Below are 15,963 nucleotides of genomic sequence, written 5' to 3' on the forward strand. Positions count from 1 at the left end.
CAGGAGCACATGGGAAAGGAGACTGTTCACCTCATGACAGTGAGAAAGTAGAGGAAGAGTCCAGAATTCCCATATGCCTTCAAAGTCATTCCCCAGTGACCTAACATTCTCCCAGTAATCCCATCTCTGGAACACAGGGATCACTGCCTGTCAATAGTTCCACAGTCTGGAGACCATCCATCGTTGGGATACACTTATTCAAATGCTAGCCCTGTCTGTCATCATTGCCAGCCTACTGCTCTGAGTTTCCAGTAGTCCGTGAGCTTCAGAGAGCAGGCCTGTGTGGCCATCATGGCTGTGTTTTCGGGTTCTAGCTCTGACAGATATCCATCCCATTGGAGAAGGACTGTTTAGTTCTGTGATTGGATGTCCCCATGCCTGTGTATGAAGTCTGTCTTCATGAGTGACAGACACTGCCACAGATGAGATTGGTTAGATAGAACCTGGAAGATTTCAATTGCACAAGAACCTCCTTCATCCTGTGTAACTGTTCTGAACTGATAAAGGGGACATTGTTAGAAGCTAGTTCTGGTACCTAGCACTGAAGATACTCTGTGCTTCATGGGAAATATGGGACAATAAGTCAAACATTTATGGTCTCTGTTCTCCTCTTCTGCCTCCTCCTCTTCCTTTTCCCCTTTCTCTTCTTCCTCCTCTTTAAGTTTCCTAAAAATATAAATGAGGCAATCCCCAGGCAAGAGAGAGGAACTCAGAGCGAACTTGAGTATATCAAACCTTTGATCTCTCTATTCCTTTTGGAAGAAGCACTGCCAAGGTCCTGGCATAGCTAAATGGCATGCTATTAACTCAGATAAACATTTTAAGCTCTAAGACATGTTTTAAGCTTCTTGAAAAATGGTACCAAGGAAATGCAATGTTCTTAGTAAATTAAATTAGTTTGTTATCTACACTACAGTTACTTTGGGCCATTTAAATGCCATATTGATACAAACATGGCTTTTGCCTCATTAAATTACTGTTAAATTGTAGTAATCAATGACTAACTCTCTAAGCTTGTATTATATACATGACATTTAAAATTGCATTTTGATATCTTTAAGCAATCTTTTGCTCTTTTGGATGGTTCATTTAAAAAATATATCCTTTATCCTCAAAAGCACTTGTTCAATGTACAGTGGACCCTCATAACTAGCTCAGCCTATATGAATCCCCACAACTAACTCGGCCTATATGGATCCCCATAACTAACTCAGCCTATATGGATCCCCATAACTAACTCAGCCTATATGGATCCCCATAACTAACTCAGCCTATATGGAACCCCATAACTAGCTCAGCCTATATGGATCCCCATAACAAACTCAGCCTATATGGATCCCCATAACTAACTCAGCCTATATGGATCCCCATAACTAACTCAGCCTATATGGAACCCCACAACTAACAGCCTATATGGAACCCCATAACTAACTCAGCCTATATGGATCCCCATAACTAACTCAGCCTATATGAATCCCCACAACTAACTCAGCCTATATGGATCCCCATAACTAACTCAGCCTATATGGATCCCCATAACTAACTCAGCCTATATGGAACCCCACAACTAACAGCCTATATGGAACCCCATAGCTAACTCAGCCTATTTGGATGCCCATAACTAACTCAGCCTATATGAATCCCCACAACTAACTCAGCCTATATGGATCCCCATAACTAACTCAGCCTATATGGATCCCCATAACTAACTCAGCCTATATGGAACCCCACAACTAACAGCCTATATGGAACCCCATAGCTAACTCAGCCTATTTGGATGCCCATAACTAACTCAGCCTATATGGATGCCCATAACTAACTCAGCCTATATGGATGCCCATAACTAACTCAGCCTATATGGATGCCCATAACTAACTCAGCCTATATGGAACCCCATAACTAACTCACCCTATATGGAACCCCACAACTAACTCAGCCTATATGGAACCCCATAACTAACTCAGCCTATATGGAACCCCATAACTAACTCAGCCTATATGGAACCCCACAATTAACTCAGCCTATATGGATGCCCATAACTAACTCAGCCTATATGGAACCCCATAACTAACTCAGCCTATATGGAACCCCACAACTAACTCAGCCTATATGGAACCCCATAACTAACTCAGCCTATATGGAACCCCATAACTAACTCAGCCTATATGGAACCCCATAACTAACTCAGCCTATATGGAACCCCATAACTAACTCAGCCTATATGGAACCCCACAACTAACTCAGCCTATATGGAACCCCACAACTAACTCAGCCTATATGGATGCCCACAACTAACTCAGCCTATATGGAACCCCATAACTAACTCAGCCTATATGGATCCCCATAACTAACTCAGCCTATATGGATCCCCATAACTAGCTCACCCTATTTGAAGAAAATATTTCTACTGTGTTATTCACTCATTTGCTCACTCACACCTCATCATTGCCTGAAATTGTTTTTATTTGAGATTGTTACCCACTGGTCCCTTCTTGACTCTAGGACAGCATTGTGGGTTGGGAATTTCTGTAACCTTATTAAAGAAGATTACTTAAAGAAGATTCACATCTTATATAAAGAGGAGTGGATACATAGACATGCAGGAAAGCGACTGGGTTGCAGGAGCTTGCAGGTAAGTTGTTGCCATGTCAAACTTTACTTAGATTGCCTTTAGAATTATAACACCTAGCTGGGCAGTGGTGGTTCACGCCTATAATCCCAGCACACTGGGAGGCAGAGGCAGGCAGATTTCTGAGTTACAGGCCAGCCTGGTCTACAGAGTGAGTTCCAGGACAGCCAGGGCTACACAGAGAAACCCTGTCTCAAAAAAACCAAAATCCACCCCCCTAAAAAAGAATTATAACCCCTTCCTCCATCCCGCCCCTGCCTTTGATTCAGGTACCTATTCCTAGATGTCTCTCATGGTCATCTTGAGAATCAAAGGGGATGCTGTACTTTGGTCACTGGACAAATAGGAGTGTGTCTGTGTTGTGCCTTGATGTGCCAGCTGCATCTAGGTCTTAGAGAACACTAGGGGAAGTAAGACTTGTCCATGCTCAGTGGCCAAAAGCACCTTGCTGAGTTCTCTTTGTGGAAATGTTGTTCATTTCCAGAATCCCAGAAGCAATGGTTTCTGTGCATTACTGAGTGTCCAGTATAGTTCAGGAATAAGAACACTCATGTATGAACACAGCATGTATTTCTTACAGAGTTAATACTGACAGACTGAAGCCTCTCCCTGGTCCTCACCTTCAAAGTCAGCAACATAAGATGGGACTAATTGTCACCTAAGATTGCTGGAAAATTAAAATGGCATGTTAGGATCTTAACAGCGCTCATAAGCAATAACCTTGCTAGGGCTTGTCTGTATCCTTTGGGTCCTTGTCTAAAGCCTTTACACACAGCTTTGTTCCCAGGTGTGTCCTTTGGCCATGGGACTCATGGCACAGTGCCCTTACAAAGCCACACCACCTCGTGCTGAGGAGAGAATCTTACCCAAAATAAACTAGAGAGACAAAAGAAAGCTGGCATGGGCAAAGTTGGAAGAAGCAGAACAGGCTCCTGCAGCATCCATGCCTGGTCCCCTTGGCACTTTGAGTCACAGCATTCATGCCCAGCCAATGGAACTAATTGCCTGACAAAAAGACAGACTAGCAACTTCAGTTCTGAAATTAAAATCACTTCAACCACATCCTGAGCTCCTCACAAACAGATTACAGGAGAATCAATTTTGTTCATCCAGGGTTTGCACGCCTGTTAATTTCTTGCAGATGCTTTGTCAAGATCCAGAGGACGAATGATTAGAAGGACAATATCTAAGATAAAAGAGTAAATGATATGACCAGCAGAGCATGAGAATATCCTGATACTTAAGTACAAATCCTCTTTCTTGCTGATCCATAAACCCCTGACAAAAATACAAAGCATCTCTGATGCAGGCCCTGCAGTTTATCTCTGGCAGCTAAAATGAGAAGGCTCTATTAACTCTGGTTCCGGTTATTCTCTTGAATTTTCTCCTCCAACCCTGTGGCAACTGGAAGGGAAGTAAAAAGAGAGAGTGCTCTTTGTGGTATAGGATATCAGTGCCAAGATCCCAGAGACAGAGGGAGGCCATATTTTAATGCTGCTGGGTAGCATGTCCCCCTGTGTGTGCCACCAGAAAAAAAGGCATCTTGCTGGAGACAGGAACTCAGGATCCTTCCATAGTCTAAGGAGTTATAAGAGAAAGGATCCTTCACCTCAGCTCTAAGGGACAGACCTCAGCAGCTGTTCTAAGAACCCTGGCAAGATTTTCAAATTGGTGTGAGCTTAGTCAATTTATTCTGGAAGAATATATTCAGAGACCTCTGTGGATCTGAAGGCACATGGTCATATACATTAGGCACTAACTAGCCACATATGCATCTAGAAATGTGCCAAGGACCAACTGAAATTTGTTATGTCAAATACATTGGGTTTGGAAGACGTGTTTTTTTAATTGAGGATGTAAAATGTTTTGTATTGACTTTATGCTCATTAGATATTGAGAGTATTTTTTTAATATATTGGGTTAAGTGAAATTTATGAAAGCAACTTTATTTGTGTATTTTTTTACTTTTATTTTCATAGTTTAGTGATGAGGATTGGATCTAGGGCCTTATACGTGCTAGGCAAGTGCTCTACTACTGAGTCTACCCAACCACTTAGCTGCACTTCCACCGAGTTACATCCCCAGCCCTGTTTCTTTTGTTGAACATAGCAACTAGAAATTCTCAAGTCACATAAATGTCCATAGCTACCATTATAGTCTATTGACTAGCACTACTCTATCAGGTTAAATATCATTTACTTCAAGGATGTCTTATAATGAAGTATCTGACTCTGGTGAGGGCTTCATTCCTGGTTTGTAAAAGGGATCTTTTCAGTGTGCTCTTAAGTGGTGAGAAAAGTGAGTAAATCCTCCTGGGCCTCAGACTATTTTATGAAAACACCAAGCTTCTTGTGAGAGCAGAATTTGTGATCTACTCCCACAGGCTCCCCCTACTTCTAGTAACATGTTAGGGTTGGCATTTCAACATGGTAATTCTGGGAGGATACAGCATTTAGACCATAGAAGAGGGAACAATAGGAGACGATGGGAAGGTAGAGCTTCCTTAGAAAGAATTATTTGATCAGAATCTGTTAGTAAATATAAAGGCCAAAAGGCATTGTGCACACAGATAAGCACTGGAAAAGTCAAGAAAGTTAAACGCACAGCTTACCTCTTCAATGAAATGAGATGTTTAGTTGTTCCTCCTAGAATGCCAGGAATGGATGTAGTTTTACAACCTGGTGATCCTTTGCTGTCTGATAAGGTAGGTCCCACACATAACTCCCAGAATTTATGCTTGGCTTATCCCAGACCCTTTCCCTAAATCTTAAGCATTGCTTGTAGGCCATAAAACCCATCCTTATGAGTAATACCACTGTGCTTTACCATGGCCTAAGCAATGTCTATTTTTTTAAGGCAATAACAACACAAATACTTGAGGCAGGGAGGTAGAGATAGCTTACTAATTAAGAGTATACATTGCTTTCACAGAAGATCTAAGTTTGTTTTTCAACATCCATGTCATGTGATTCACAACTGCTGGTGACCCCAGCTCTAAAGAATTTAGTTCTCTATACAGATTATACACATAAGCTCTGAATTCTCAAGATACAGGTAGCATATCAAATGATACCCAAGAAGAGGGAAAAAGAGGGCCCTGGTTCTGAAAAGAATTGATTCAGTGTTAATTAATATCCACTTATCAATGATTGCATTCCATGTGTATTCTTTTGTGATTGCGTTACCTTGCTTAGGATGATATTTTCCAGTTCCATCCATTTGCCTAAAAAATTCATGAATTCACTGTTTTTAATTGCTGAATAGTACTCCATTGTATATATATATACCACATTTTCTATATCCATTCCTCCATTGAGGGATATCTGGGTTCTTTCCAGCTTCTGGCTATTATAAATAAGGCTGCTACGAACATAGTGCAACATGTGTCCTTATTGTATGCTGGGGAATCCTCTGGGTATATGCCCAGGAGAGGTATAGCAGGGTCTTCCGGAAGTGTCATGCCCAGTTTTCTTAGGAACCGCCAAACTGATTTCCAGAGTGGTTGTACCATCTTATAATCCCACCAGCAGTGAAGGAGTGTTCCTCTTTCTCCACATCCTCGCCAACACCTGCTGTCTCCTGAGTTTTTAACCTTAGCCATTCTGACTGGTGTGAGGTGAAATCTCAGGGTTGTTTTGATCTGCATTTCCCTAATGGCTAATGATGTTGAGCATTTCTTAAGGTGCTTCTCAGATATCCAAATTTCTTCAGGCAAAAATTCTTTGTTTAGGTCTGCACCCCATTTTTTAATAGGGTTATTTGGTTCCCTGGGGTCTAACTTCTTGAGTTCTTTGTATATATTGGATATTAGCCCTCTATCAGATGTAGGGTTGGTGAAGATCTTTTCCCAATTTGTTGGTTGCTATTTTGTCCTTTTGACAGTGTCCTTTGCCTTACAGAAACTTTGTAATTTTATGAGATCCCATTTGTCAATTCTTGATCTTAGAGCATAAGCTATTGGTGTTCTGTTCAGGAACTTTTCCCCTGTGCCCATGTCCTCAAGGGTTTTCCCCAGTTTCTTTTCTACTAGTTTCAGTGTGTCTATACAATTAGCATATCAAATGATTCCCATGAAGAAGGAAGAAGAGGGCCCTAATCCTGGAAAGGCTTGATCCAGCATTGTAGGGGAGTACCAGGACAGAGAAAAGGGAGGGGGAAAGATAGGAGAATGGATGGAGAGAAGAGGACTTATGGGACATATGGGGGGGGAGGGACTGGGAAAGGGGAAAGCTTTTAGAATGTAAACAAAGAATATAGAAAATAAATTAAAAAAATTTATTCTGTAAATGTGAAAAAATATTAATTTTTATTATTTAATCTTTATCTCAAAAGGTACATTAAAAGACCAGAATACACAGCTGAAGGAAAAAATAAATAACTGAATGAAATAAAACATTTTTGAAGACTATTATGAAATCATGAAAAGGTAATTGATGGCATATTTTCCTAAATCTCATTTATAATGTATATGTGTGTATATATAGATTTTTCCTTCAGCTGTGAGTACTGAGTTGTTCTCTTTTAAAAAGCTAAAAGTACTTTACTATTGATTAAATAACATAAATAAATGAAGTGTTGAGAATAAATGAAAAAAAAAAGATCAGAATACAAAAAAAAATTGATTCAGCATTGTAGGGGAGTACCAGGACAGGGAAATAGGAAGGGGGGTGATTAGGAAATGGGTGGAGGAAAGAGGGCTTATGAGACCCATGGGGAGGGGGAAACCGGGAAAGGGGAAAGCATTCAGAATGTAAACAAAGAATATAGAAAATTTTAAAAAGGATTATAATCTTTATTTCTAAGAAAAATAAAAGGGGGAACCTATCAGACTATATAATCTATAAATTTCTAAGTTACTCTACTCTGCTGTCCTTCTCCTTCCTCTTCCTAATCTTGCTCTCTCCTTCAAACTCCTTGTCTAAATCCTTTTGTTGTAACATAATGCAACGCAATGTAATCATTCCTAGTTTTTTGTACTTTTTCTAGGTGAATAGATCACATGGTTTTTCCAAGCATCCTATTTTTTTCCAAAAGTTCATTAAAAGTTCATACATAAATTCAAATCATAAAGGAATAAGAAGTTTACAACAGAGATGTTCACATCTATTTTCATTAAAAGTATCTAGCTAGAAAAGTGATGCATGGTGGGAATGTGTGTGCTGCTAAAATGTTAGCATCTCACATACCTAGGTACAGTTGCCAGAGCTACAAACCTAATGCTAACAAAAGAAAAGACATTATTCAGATCTCATCATGTTTTCCACTGTGTCCTTTTCCTTACACCATAGAAGATAAGGAGAGACTGAGAAATTCTAGATTGGAGGAGACTTGATGACTATCTATCTAGAAAGTCTCAAGAACTTGTGCTTAATAACAATGGCTATTATTAAAGAAAACAAATAACAAAAAAAAGTATCTAGCTAGATATCTATTATCTGTCACTAGCTCTACAGGTTCATTGAGAGTTAAAAACTATAATTTTTGTGACTTAAGTTAACATTGAAGTTTTATATAGATAAACCCAATTAATATTTTGTCTTCTGTCCTTGAACCTATAATTGTTTTACAGCCTCTTGAAATATGTTCTAAGTTGTAAATGCCTGTTTTCTATCTCAGAAGCAATTAACTCTTGACATTTAAAGACTGGCAGAGTTGTAATTGCAGTTTTCATATCAGAGAGGACTTTAATAATGGTCTTAGTACAAAGGGCTTAATAATTATTAATATAATTTTAGAAATTCTTAAAGGATCAGCATTAAGAATTAAGAAATCATCTATTCTATGTAGCATACAGCAACACTACAAGGCAGTACATCTTTGTTGACCTGCAGAAATCTGCTCCACTAATACCTAGTAATTGTTATATATATTTAATAATAAAAAGGAAAGGCATATTAATAGCAGGAATCCTCCCAAAATGGTAGTCCCTTCAGCCTTGTCTTGAAGGGCTCGTTCATCATGACTCACAGTCCACAGTGAAACCATCTCAGAAAGATCACCTGCTAGTTTTTAGCCTCTTCTAGATGGCTCCTAGCACCAATCAAATTCTCAACACTGTTTTAAAGTCCAAAGTCTCTTCTGAGACTCAAGACTCTCTCTTAACTGTAACCCCTGTAAAAATCAAAAGTCAAGTTATATACCTCTAACATACACAGAATATATATTACCATTCCAAAGGAGAAAAGGGGAGAATAAGAAAGAAATACTGGACCAAAACAAAATCAAAACCAGCAGGGCAAATTCCAAATAAATCCTGCAACTCCATGACTGATATTAAAGGCTTACTAGATGACTCTTCATTTCCAGCTTTTCTGACTTTAACACGCTTCTCTCTCTCTTGGGTTGGCCCACACTATGCATGCAGCTTTTCTTAGCAGGGAACTCATGGCTCTAGCATCACCAGACATATTGGGGTATCCAATGAAATCCTTGACAGCATCATAAAATAGCCTTTCTGAACCTCCATGCAAAGACTCCCCTACCACACACCTGTTCCTGACAGCTTTCCTTAGACATGGAGAAGATTCCACAACCCCTTTCATGTATCCTTCTTGACTCTAAATCCAAAGCCACATAGCTGAAGCTGGCAAGTTCTTCTGCTTGCTGGGGCTGGAAGCTTCCCCCACCCACCCCAAACATTTACATCCTCTTTGACTTGTTGATGACTTCCTTTGCTGCACAAGTTTTCCTTTTCACAATTTTCAGAACTTGCTAGGCAGGGTCTCTCTTTGAAGATACCACTCCCTTTATTCCACTAGCATCAGGCTTTCTCATCTCCTTGAACCCAGAACTTGGCTCCAACATTAAATTCCCTGATGTTCCTTTTCTCCTCAAAGTGTACACTTGGCACTTATTTCTCTTTGCTCCACTTCCTCCTTTCATTATAGATCTTTATAAGAGAGATTACTAATAATCAAGTGAATAATCAATATGAGGCTCTCTTGAAATTTCTTCTGTCAATATTAGTCCAAAAAAATTTAGCCTCTGGCAAATTCTTAGGACAAGGGCAAAAAGCTACCACATTCTCTGCCAAAAGTTAAAAAAGAAAAAAAAATCACAAGAATGGTCTCTAGGCCAATTGCTAAAATTCTTCCCCTGTAAAACCTCTTAGCAGGGCTTCCAATGTCCACATTACTGTCAGCACTATGTCTTCCACTCTCCTAGTAGGGACCCTAAGGGCTTTTTCCAGTCCCACACCCTCCCTATAGCTTCCCCCTCCCTCCTGGGGTCAAGTCTAGGTCAAGTTTCATTCTCTACTCACAGGAACATTCTTAAGTAAAAAATTTCTCAGAAAAAAACTCAGAATGCACTAACTTATAGCCACCTGGCCCTCTGGAATGTCCCAGGTAGAGTTCAAATGTGTGTCATGATCTGTCCATGCTTGCTAAACAATAGATTTAAAGAATTGCTTAGCCAGTAAGTTTGAACTGTAACTTTGCTGATATAACCCCTGTCCCTAAAAAGTATAAAAACTGCTGTAATAGCTTTTTGGGGTTGCCTTCTAGTCACTCAACTTGAGGGAATAACCGAAGGTCTATCCCAATGTGGTGGAAAATAAACCTCTTGCCTTTGCATCAGTTTGCATCTCAGTGTCTTACTCAGGGCTGTCTTGAAGTAAATACCACTGACCAAGGACCAGGGTCTTACAATAAAATGCCAGAGTGAAACTAAATCTTTGACTTTGTCTAAGCCAGCCTCCTCATTCAATGTGTAAGAGGACAAAAATTACCATGAATGTGGTGAAGTAGTCTGCTGGAGGTGGCTCATTAACTCAACATGCATCTCCAGGCTGAGCTCAACCTGACTCTTGAACTATTTGTTGCTCTTTTCAAGTCACCTATCTCTCTTTCTGGGAAAGGATATTTGTTTTGCAAAAGCTGTATATTGTCCCGACCCACAGGACAGTCAACAGGGTTCCTGGAGCTACCTAGGAAGGGGAGGGGGGCAAGAAACACAAAGAGGTGGACAGCAAGTCAGTATTCCAATCAAGCTTTCAATCTTTAATTTTCACACAAGGTGTTATAAAGGCAAGCAAGCAGGTGTGGAGAGGGGTGAAGGGGGAAAGTCATTGTATTCAGAGAACAATCTCAGGAGGCTAGGGACAGTTTCTCAGAATTGTCTCTCAGGATCTCAGGGAAGATTTGGCAGATGCAGTAGGAACTTGGCATCATATTTTGATCATGAGGAGGTAAAGTGGAAAGGAGTTGCTATGGTAACTTAACCACAGGTAAGCTTCGTTTGTTCGAGCCCACTCAAGTGAGCTCTGTATGTACTGACCATCTAGCTTACTTGGCTAATCTTTAAACTAGTACATTTCCTTTTAAAGGCAGCCTAGAGAAATCAAGCTGGAAATGGCTGAGAGGAGGGGGTTTTAGATCTCTGTGAGAATGGCTCCTGGCAGTATATAAATAGCTGCATTTGTTTTTTCTCTTCTAAATTGGCCAATCATACTCAATATTGGATTTCTGTTTGTCTGTCTGTCTGTCTATTTGTGACAGGGTCTCTATGCAGTCTTTACTTTCCTGAAACTTGCTATGTAGACCAGGCTGGCCTTGAACTCACAAAGATCTACCTGTCTCTAACTCCCAAATGCTGGAATTAAAAACTTATCCCACGATTTCAAGATTAATATCTCATATTTTAAAAAGGTGAATTGGTAGTTATATATAGTAGTTACTTCTACCACCATTATTATATGCTTTTCTTGAGGGGGAAAAAAACAAAGTCTGTTAGTACAGATATAACTAGAAATTTTTATTCCAAGCATCACTTAAAGGAAGAATTAATATTTTTAATTTTTAAAATCAAAGTATGATTACCTTGTTTCTGCTTTTTCTTTCCTCCCTCTAATCCTTCCAATTCACCCCCATTGTGCACTCTCTCTCTCTCTCTCTCTCTCTCTCTCTCTCTCTCTCTCTCGGTCTTCATCGCTCTCTCTCTCTCTCTAATTCATAGCCTCCATTTCTTTAATTGTTTATATATATATATATATATATATATATATATATATATATATATATATATATATATATATATACATACATACATAAATATATATGTGTGTGACTGTGTACTGGCTGATTTTGTGTGTCAATTTGACACAGGCTGGAGTTATCACAGAGAAAGGAGCTTCAGTGGGGAAGTGCCTCCATGAGATCCAGCTGTGGGGCATTTTCTGGGTTGGTGATCAAGGTGGGAGGGCCCATTGTGGGTGGTGCCATCCCTGAGCTAGTATTCTTGGGTTCTATAAGACAGCAGACTGAGCAAGCCAGGGGAAGCAAGCCAGTAAGAAACATCCCTCCATGTCCTCTGCATCAGCTCCTGCTTCCTGACCTGCTTGAGTTCCAGTCCTGACTTCCTTTGGTGATGAACAGCAAAGTGGAAGTGCAAGCTGAATAAACCGTTTCCTCCCCAACTTGCATGATGTTTGTGTAGGAATAGAAACCCTGACTAAGACAATTCCTAAAAATGTAATAGAGCTGCCCTACTTAGTGTGTATAACATTAATTGTGTGCATATGGTTTCAGGACTGACCACTTAGTATTGGATAAGGGTTTAGGGGCATTTCCCTAAGCAAAAGTGTTTTCCCATTCTTGGCATTCATTATCTACCTATAGTTGACTAGGGTTGAGGTTAGGTCTCCGGAACCAAGCAGGCTAATTTCCTTCTTGTTGAGCGGGATTTTAGTCTATGGTCCCATTGCAGTCTTAAGTATATCATAGTATACTGGTCATTGTTTTAGTTCATAGGTATCACTGCTGGACAGGACTATTGGCTGTTTCTCTCCCTTGGAAGCTTATATGACGCCTTCTAATACCATGAAGCTCAGAGATGAGGCTTTAGGTGAAAAATACTCAGATCCTTCAGGTTCTGTGTCCAAAGTAGATGGTGTCTTCAGCAATAGAGAATTACTTTCCACCTCTGGGGGTAGAGGTGGGGAGCAAGGACAGCAGCCATATCCTATAGTATTTTGGGTATCCCTTGGACAGTCCTAACCAACAACTAACATGGGGGCATCTCATGACTGTTGGTGGGGGTTTTGTTAGTCTATTGCTCTTAGGGAGAGCCTTGCCAGTACAGATGAAAGATTTTCATTTAATCTATATATGTATATGCATATATGTGTATGTATGTATATGGTATATATATGCATTATATGTAATTTAGGTAGATGAATATTAATATTTCTTTATGTCTGCTTCAGACATCCTTACTATTATTTTACCCTCCTTCTCACCCCATTCTCTTCAAATCATACCTACCCTGACAGCCCTCTGTACTGGAACATCATTTATAAAGTACCATTTTACTTAGAAGTAACTGATAGTTTTGTACTCTGCAAAACAAGTTTTGCCAATATAAAACATCTTGTTTCAAGAAGCCTTCCAATTTAATTTCACCACCTATGTTTTTTAGTCCATGAGCATGGTTAACTGAGGACTCCATCGATCAAACAGTAACGGACTGGCCTAAAAGTCACACTTGCATTATTCTCTGACTGCAGTATGAATTATTCCTGTGTTTTTGGCAGGTGTGGGGAGTTAAATGAATCACCAGGTCTCACTGCTAGGTAGCTGCTCATACTCCAAAATCAAACTTGTTGCAGTGGAAGGCCTTGTACTTTTGAGGAGGATTTCCCATCAGGTTTCATCACCGCCTCCCCTTAAACCCTCCATCTCTCTTACTACTTCAGATTTTAGGCTCTTTGCACCCCCTTCATCTGCCTTTCCATGCTTTACCTCTCCCATGTCTTTCCTTCATTGGGAATTATATAAACCATTTGGTTTTTCTGGGCCTCTTGAATGTACAGAAAGAAGAAGGATCAGTTTATCCCCTTGCTGTAGTAAACCTCAAGAGATGTCTGCTAATAAAGGATCTGAATGATAATTACCCCTTTTTCACCTCCATGATTAAAACTAGGTCTACACATCAGCAATTTGCTTTGCTAAGATTATCTACCTCCACCTAGTGTTGCCTTCTAATGGTTCACTTATCTCTGTAGCCTTTTTACCAGATGGGGCTCCTCTCCACAAGGTCACTTCTTTCTCATTTTTAATGTGTTTGAGTGACAGACTCACTTGGGCATGAACATGAAGAGAGAAATCTCCATCTAAGTCTCAAGTCTGCTGAGTCACTGACATTCTGAGCATCCTCCTTCCGCCAAGACAGCATCTGTTTTCAGGAAAGTGGGCAGAGTGAGAGGCTCCAGGGTATGGAGAAAGTAAGGAAAGAATAGAACCAGCCCCCTTTCCAACTTCAAGTTAGATCTTCTCAGCATCTCTTCCATGCCCTGGCCTTCATAAAGGAGAAAGTTAAGAGAATCAGAGTGGCTGAGACTGATGGCAGATACCTTTAATCTAAGTGATCATGAGGCACAATCAGGAGGATCTCTGGGAGTTCCAAGCCAACCTGGACTACACACGAAGTTTTAGAGCAGTCAGACATGCATAGTCCACATCTCAAAATAAAACAAAACAAAATGGCATTAAAGTTTTTAAAAATTAATCTGTAGGTGATGCCTATTTCATAAAGAGTGAAAAAATGGAGTGTAGACTATTCAGTGGTGAAATGGAATCTTCTGGCTAAAGTTAAAATGGATCTAACGTTCTTTAACAGACCGTCATTTTCTTGTCCTTTCTCATCCCCAGAAAAAAGAAAGTGGACACTAGAATCAAAAGGGAGGTTAATTACTGTGGAAATTAAAGTACATTGTATTTGTATATATGAATAGAATGAATAAGTTTTAGAACAAAGCATGTTGAGAGAAAGAGACAGACTAACAGGATAGCCGAAGATGACTCTGAAGTGATCTAAGCATATCTACCCAAGGCTCATACATAAAGGACATGAATGGTAAACCCCTGCTGGCATTATATCCAAATTCACAGGTCATGAATCCACTGAGAAAAGGAGCACGTCACAGTCAAGAGCTTACAGTAAAGAAACTGTGTTTGAAAAACATCCACTATATATATTTGGATAACATATAGATGTGTGTGTGTGTGTGTGAGTATGCATGCATATATATGTGTGTTATGTAATCATGCTAATTATATGTACCCCTATAACCTACCATTTCTGCATAATAAAAATATTCATTATCCTTCAAAAAAAGAAAGAAAAACATCTTAATAAAAATTACAAAATATTCAAACAAGTAAATTAAGGAACTGATAAAAAAAATCAAGGCACAAATCAAAGTTCTTTGAAATTAGGAGATAGGCTGGGCATAGAGCTTCTACCAGGGAAGCAGAACCAGGAAATGATATCGTGGTGGTGTGAGTGATGAATGGCACCCATATTTGCAGGCATGTGAATAACTTGATCTCTAATTAGTAGTGCTGTTTGAGTAGGATTAGGAGGTATGGTCTTTCTGGAGTAACAAGGTCTTCCACTCTGGAAATTTTGGAGAGCTTGAAGACTTGTCTTGTTCCCATTTTAATTCCTCTGCTTTTTGCCTGTGGTTCAAGTTGCGTGCTCTCAGATTCCAGCTGCAGCCATGGTGCCTTTGCTCCACCACATCTCTAACCATCTGGAAATGTAAGCAGTGATATAGAAGTGTAAGCTGAATAAGCCCTTTCCTCCTAAGTTGCCTTAATCATGGTATTTTACCACAACAATAGAAAAGTCACTAAAACAGATATTAGGAATTTCCTCACAAAATTACAAGAAACTGTCTTATGCAGTTGTGATGGATACTTAATCAAGTTCAACACCCACAGGGCAGTTCTCTGGATGGGGTCACTTGTGGCTGCTCCTCAGAGTGCAGCAGTAGGCCCTCCCTCCTGTCTCCTTCATCTCCTTCCCTTCTTCATTTTTCATTCTTTTCCTCTTACGTCTGCCAGAAATTTCATCTCGCATTTCAAAGCCTATTCACTTCCCATTTCTTGTACTTTGACCATACACTCTTTTTTAAGATTTTTTAAAGAAATAAATATTGAACATATTTAGTCATCAGGGAAATACAAATCAAAACAACCCTGAGATTTCAACTCAAACCAGTCAGAATGACTAAGATCAAAAATTCCAGAGAAAGCATTTGCTGGCGAGGATGTGGAGAAAGAGGAACATTCCTCCACTGCTGGTGGGGTTGCAAGCTGGTACAACTACTCTGGAAATCAGTCTGGCAGTTGTTCAGAATACAGGGCAGGATACTACTGGAGGACCCTGTTATACCTCTCTTGGGCATATACTCAGAGGATTCCCCATCATGTAATAAGGACACATGCTCCACTATGCTCCTAGCAGCCCTATTTATAATAGCCAGAAGCTGGAAAGAACCCAGATATCCTTCATGTTGTTTCTTACTGGAGGTATAGTTTATCCTTCATATT

General features: G+C 39.8%; 1 long non-coding RNA gene across 4 annotated transcripts in view; it reads right to left on the bottom strand.

The window, feature by feature from the left end:
- Positions 1 to 15,963, bottom strand: part of LOC127691661 (uncharacterized) — a 61,245-nt gene that overhangs the window by 3,267 nt on the left and 42,015 nt on the right. Inside the window, exon 3 of one of the 4 annotated variants that reach the window (XR_007979310.1) lies at positions 14,703 to 15,161. The exons of the other annotated variants lie outside the window; for them this stretch is intronic. This is a non-coding gene — a long non-coding RNA (uncharacterized LOC127691661). The remainder of the gene's footprint in view (positions 1 to 14,702; positions 15,162 to 15,963) is intronic. 4 annotated transcript variants of the gene reach the window in all.

Source organism: Apodemus sylvaticus, chromosome 8 (assembly GCF_947179515.1).
Source record: "Apodemus sylvaticus chromosome 8, mApoSyl1.1, whole genome shotgun sequence".
NCBI lineage: Eukaryota > Metazoa > Chordata > Mammalia > Rodentia > Muridae > Apodemus > Apodemus sylvaticus.